Source organism: Ursus maritimus, unplaced genomic scaffold (genome assembly GCF_017311325.1).
Source record: "Ursus maritimus isolate PB19 unplaced genomic scaffold, ASM1731132v1 scaffold_21, whole genome shotgun sequence".
NCBI lineage: Eukaryota > Metazoa > Chordata > Mammalia > Carnivora > Ursidae > Ursus > Ursus maritimus.
The window spans coordinates 41573598-41580021 of NW_024424564.1; positions in this window are offsets into that span (position 1 = coordinate 41573598).

Consider the following 6424-nt stretch of genomic DNA (forward strand, 5'->3'; position numbering starts at 1 on the left):
AATAAGCAATGGAAATTAATGAAGTAAATTTCATACTAAAAGTTTATGTGAGCCATATAAGGTTGCCAACCACTCAACAGTCAAAAAAATATATAAAAAAAGCAAATCTATACAAGCCAGAGAACACAGTCAAAAAGTACATTTTTAAGCATGTATGTGCAATAAGTTCAAAGTGATCCTAATTGAAGACACTTCTGGTTAAACAAAGCACTTTGAACACCTGCATTTACCTTGCCCGCCTTCCAGAAACCCATGAAAATGGAAGTAAAAGGATGTTTTCCAGGAAGGCTTAAGCCCAAAAGGACAGTGAGAATGAAGTCAAGAAGAGGACAAGTGGAAAAGAGCCATCCACAGAATTTTAGAAACTGTAAATTAGATGAACCAGGGATAACTGACGTAGAGAGAAGATACCAGGTAGCAAAAAATTAAAGCCTGCGAGAGTAAGGGAATCCAAAAGCAAGAGGATACATGCTAGAACCAGCTTACAGCAGCTCATCAGAGCAGATCGTCAAATTTTTAGGAAATTTACAAGCTGATTAAAAAGAATCGGCATTAAAAATTATGTAAACCTCAGATGATATTTAATAAAGGTAACAGCTGTTCAAAAGTCTTCACCTCTCTCTTATGTTCCTAGGTCGTACCTACGCTCTTGAAGTCATTCACATCTATTTTGTCTAGAAGGTGGAACACTGGTGTCCGACTGCACGTTTCTTCCCAAGTCCATGTTCAGTGACGTCATGACGATAGTTAAGCTCTTACACCACGGCAATGAGCCAACACTGCACACCAGGGCTTTTCTCCCTGGTGAGCCAATGAAACAGTTACCAGCACATCCTTGTGATAAATCCTGCAGAGCTCTGGAGATTTTAGGAATCAGAGATGCAGGGTACTTCTGAGAATAAGGGTGTGGGTAGGGTTTAAAACTGGCAGACAGTCCAGCTCCTCTCCCCACCGGCCCCTACGTACACAACCAGGCGATTGCTTTCTAGCTCCCAGGATAAGTTAATTCAAAGGGCTCGGAAGACAGGGGTACTTTGCCATAAACGGGAGCATGAGATAAAAGACCTTCTCCCAGTCAACTCCAAGAACACTGGCAGCTAGGACTCCCATGGCTGAGGGAACAAACCCAAAAGAAGGATCGAAGGAGACTGAAGGTTAGGGATCTTGCAATAAAATGGCCAGATCCTGGCCCTTCCCCGCTCAGTTGAAGACACCACTCCTTCCTTCCTTCATCAAACCTGTGTGTGATACGTACTGATGTGCCAAGCACTAACAGGTGCAGCGGACACACAGTGAACAAAACAAAGACCCGGACTGCATGGACTGTGCCTCATCTGGGTAAAAACAGACAACCCATGAGCACAGCATAACGGTAAGCCCAACACAGCATACCCCGAGCGAGGCTATGTCAGGCCACCCGACGGCCCACAGAAACTAAAGCAGAGGCAGGCCGGCGGGGCAGTTTCATAAAGGGCATCAGGGAAGGCCTCTGTGCTAAAGGGTTATTTGAGCAGAGACCTGAAAGAGGTGAATAAGCCAAGGGAACCCCCAGGGGATCGTCTCTCCTAGCAGTGAGAACAGCACCAGCGAAGCCACAAAGCAACAACAAACCCCATGTGCCCTGGCAAACCCATGGGAGTGCAACCGGCAGGAGGGAGAAAGGGGACAGTGGCGGGCAGCGAGGTCAGACAGACCAGACCATGAGGCCAGAGCTCGGAGGCCTTACAGGACGCACGGGAAGCTCGCGCAGAGCCTGCATCCGGGTGGTCACCGACTCGCTCTGAAATATGAAGGGACAGTCAAGGGTCAGTAGGTATTTGAGGAAACCCTCACATGAAAAACAGACCAAAGCAAACAGAAAAGCGGGAAGCCAAAGAAAACTCCTACAGAACTATGATTTTGTAATTACAGACTTCAACTCCATTATCAGAACAGAGATTAAGCAATAACCAGAAATAAATACATCTAGAGCAGAACAAGACAGTAAGGCAGAATCCACCCAGAGCCTGGCAGCCAGCCGCTCTGTGTTTGGAAACCCGCACGCACCGGGACCGGCCCCAGGGTACAAACACTACAGTTCCGCGGGAACTGGAGGGGGGCGCAAGCCAGCGCCGGGGTCGGGACACCGGGACACGGAAGCCCCGGGGTCTCGGGCTTCTCGCACTTCCTGTGTTTGTTGGCACGTGGTTTTCCCGGGTTCTTCAATAGGCGGGATTTTTAAGTTCTCACCAGTCTTCACCGTACTTAGTGGAACTCGGAGGTGGGGGGGTGTAGTCCTAAGCTTGTGCCAAAATGCCGGTGAGCAGGAAAACCCAGTCCTCCTGCGTGTCCCCTCTACCCAAAGCACCGCCACACGCGCAGCGCTCCCGACGCCGGACGTGTGCGGCCTCGTCCCCACGGCCAGCAATTCTCTGCAAGCGGCGGCGCGCCATCCCCACTCGGCCACTGCCCACCTGCCGCGCACACAGCGGCAGAGCGGCAGGTGAGGGACTCCGTCCGGCAGGCTGCCCCGCCCCTACTGAGTCACAGCCCTGAGTTGTCACCCCAGCGAACTCCCGATCCCACCGATCCGCGGTCTGACGACGCCCAGTTCCTGGGGTGCCAGGAAGTTCCTGGAGCAGCTCACAGAACTGAGAACCATTTTACTTACTCGATCACCCGCCTGCTAGAAGAGGACACAAGTCACCAACAGCCAGGTGGATGCGGGGCGAGACGTGGGGCGCGAAGCTTCCGAGCTCTCCGAGCGAGCGCACCGCTCCCCCCAATCCCCATGTGTTCACCGACTGGGAAGCTCTCCCCACCCGTCCTCGTGGGGGTTATGGAGGCGTCCTGACACAGAAGTGATTGATTAAATCAGTGGCCATTGGTGATTGATTCAACCTGAGCCTCCTCCCCGAGGTCAGGGAGGTGGGTCTGAAAGTTCCAGCCCTCTAATCACCGGCTGGATTCCCTGAAGCCAGCCCCCACCTGCAGGTGCTGGCCCATCAGTCCCCTCATTAACGTAACACAAGACACCCCTAGCTCTCTTCGCTTGGGAAGTTACAAGGGTCGTAGGAGCTGTGAGCCAGGAAGCAGGACAAAGACCAAATATTTATTAGAAATGGTAATATCACAGCTTGCTATCCTCCTCCTCTTCCTCATCAAGCAAAGTGGTAACGGCTGAACCGACTTATAGAAGCTCGGTGAGGGTCCAACTCGGGACAGCCTTACAGTCCCTCAGCAGCGACTCTCTCCCCTGGAAATGCTCCCACAGGTAAACCCTGAGGTCGGTATCCCATTATGCTGTACACTGGCACTCTGTCCAGTATGAAATGCAAGACAGGAAGACCCCTGGGAAAGAATGGGGCATTATGTGTGTACCTCTTTACACGCGTTATGTCACTTAATACACCAGCAGGTCAGGATTCACACACCTTTTAACTGATGAGAAAACGGAGGCTCAGAAAGATAAAGTGGCGTGTCCCGTGTCACAGGGCTGCAACTGGCAGAGCAAGGATGTCGCGTCTCTACGTATGGCCCCCAAATAGTGTTTACATAACTATACCACGACTGATTTACAGTTGCTCCCTGACCTGTGCTGAACACTGGCTCCCTTCTCTTCCCTGTGTCAGGGAGGCAGGAAGGAAGAAGAGCGGGAAGAGAAGCCATCATTTCCCAGTCTCCAGTTGTCCGTAATTAGACGAAGTGTAGTAAGTACTCACTCTAGGACACTGTGATTTGTAGGATAACCCAAATGACCCCAGCAAGTTTGCCCACCCCACGTGCAGCAAGCCAGTAACGGACACCCACCTTTTGCCGTGAAGAAAGATAGGCCATTTACTAGTTTGGCACCACCCAGGAGAATGGGGAGCTAATGCTCAAAAGTCCCCAACTCCCCAGTGGCTTGCAAGTGAAGGCTTTTAAGGGCAAAATTTGGGGCAGGGGTCCCCTGAGAAGGTGTCCACTGCTGAATGGAGGTCAGGTGCTCTGGTGCCGCTGACCTCCCCCGGAGGTCTTTCCCATCTCAAGAGACTTGGAATCTGAAAACTCTTTACTTGCAAGCTAGTGGGGTTGCACTCCTACACGGTCCTGGGTTGGTCCAGCGCGCCGGGGGTGGGGGGGCAGGGATGATGATCCCTAGTGCTCATTCTTTCATCTGAACTGACAAAGATGGACCTGGCTTCAGTCTTCCCACCGCTGTCCTCACGACAAGCTTAATGCATAGCCGCTGTTAGGACTCCTAGTTTACAGACAGGAAATGCGGATCAAAGGTTAGGTTCCTGAGCTAGTTGGCAGTTGAACTGGGCTCAAAGGCACATGGGCCGAACCCTAAGACATGCCCTCCAAGGGTGCCTTCAAAGGCAGCGGCCTCTTTACACGTCTCATCTAGAGAGGCTTTCCGAGCACCCCTTGCTACCATCTCTAGATTCGAGTCTGAATGTCTTGGGACACTGTCCAGCCAGTGTGTAGCCCAGGTACCCTCCAGGGGCCCACCTCCTGGTTCGGGGTCAGTTCGGGCAACCGCTCCCCTAGGCTGCGGAGGGCGGGGACCCGAGCGCAGGCCTCCCCAACTACCGTCCACGCGGGGCCGCGCCTCGAAGATGGCTGAGGGGTGCGGCCAGCGGAGGGGCCCCCATTCCGTGCCCAGGCCCCTGTGCACCCCACCCCAGGAGTGGACGCAGCCCTGCAGCCGCACACCCGCACGAGCCCTCGGCAAACACAGCGAGGGCTTTGCCCCCACCTGGGCTGGGAAAGCCACCCTGTCCCGAAGGACCGGACCAGGAGCCCCCTGGTCTTAATACTCCCCGAAACAGCAGCAAAAAGTGAAAAGGCGCTCCTGGCGTGCAGGCCGCCATTTCTGGCCGGGCAAACATCTCCCCGCTCCCCACTCACAGTGGGGAGCGGAGGGAGGTGCAGGTGGGGGCGTGGGTTGGAGACACACACAACACACACCCCCGCCCCGTTTTTCCCAGTGTCAAGTCACATCATTTTAAAGGGAGAAAAAAACCTGCAGATCTGTGTGATTGCTTTCAGGCTTTGAACTTCCCCATCCTTTGGGGCTGATTATGGCCAAGTGACCCATATTTAAAAAGCATTTAGAATAAAATGATGCACTTTCTTTGTGCCGTCGGCTTCCCTGATGAAAAGCAAAAATGTTTGAAAATTGTCCCTTTTTGTCGGCGGTAATGGCTGTGCTGTATGGCAGCTCGTCCCCAGTGCGGGCACAGAAAGGGCGGGGTAATCAAGGGCACAGCTGTGGACACTTTACGGCCTGCTGGGGGGGAGGGGAGGGGAAGGGAGGCAAGAAACAGATTGACTGTGTGTCAACAATCGTCGCTGGGAAAGAGAGAGCTCTTGGAGACCTCTGCAACGTGAAGTCCAAGATAAATGATGTTCCTGTTTGGAAAGGAAACAAAATGGAGGTGAAATTCAATAAAGGCTGGCTGAAAAGAGAAGGGCTCCAAAGGCCTTTCTCTGCAGCTAGGCAGCTCCCCGAGAAATGAGCAAAAGTGGCCAGAGGCGAGCAGGCTGTGCGGCCCAACAAAAGCCACCACCCGCATGAGGCCAGGCGCAGGGAGCTGGGCTCGTGGGAGCCCCGCTGGGGGGTGGGGGTGGGGTGGGGGGCTAGTGGAGAGAAATGCCCCGGGAAACTCTGACCCAGTTCTACTTCAAGACCCACTTAGGGCTTGCATTTAGGGAAAAGGCAGAAAAACATGAGCTGACCCCCTCCGAGGAAAGGCTGAGTCACGTTAGGGTAAAGAAAACATTGCACTGCGGGGGTGGTGGTCCAGAGGCCCATGGGGTCCCAGCTCAGGCCCCGGCGGGCTTCAGAGAGGAGCAGGCCGGCCGGGAGAGGCAGCCTGGCCTGTGCCGCCCCTGACTGCTTAGGACAACCTTCTCTTCTAGTATCTCATTCCAACCCACACCCTGGGAGGCCCGCCGGGATTCCCAGTCCCCAGTTTACAGTCAAAAGAACTAAGGTTCATGGAGGTGAAGCATGCCCAGGGTCACACCCTAACAGGTAGACAAAGCAGGATTCACCTCCAGCCAGGAGCCTCGGGAGGCAGTTTGCCTTGGTGGCAGGAAACACGTTTCCCTTCCGGGAAGCCTCCCAGAAGTAGCTGAGTTTTCTGGGCACCGAGCTCTGCACAGGTGTTGGTGGGCACTAACTTTAAAACAAGCTGTATCAATTAGGATTCAAGGTACAGAAACTTCTCAATCTGGCTTAAGTAAGAAGGTATCAACCTTAAAAATAACCAGTTGTTTTACTAGCAAAACGAGTTTGAGAATAGCAGAGGAATTGCATTTGGGACAAGCAAGCTATGGCGAACCACAGGCTATTCTGAAGAGACAGAGAGAAGGTCAGCTTTTATTAGGTTGTTTGAGGAAACTTGGTTGGCGGGGGGGCGTTGAATAAAAGTTCGTGGGAAAAGAGTTGGAGGTT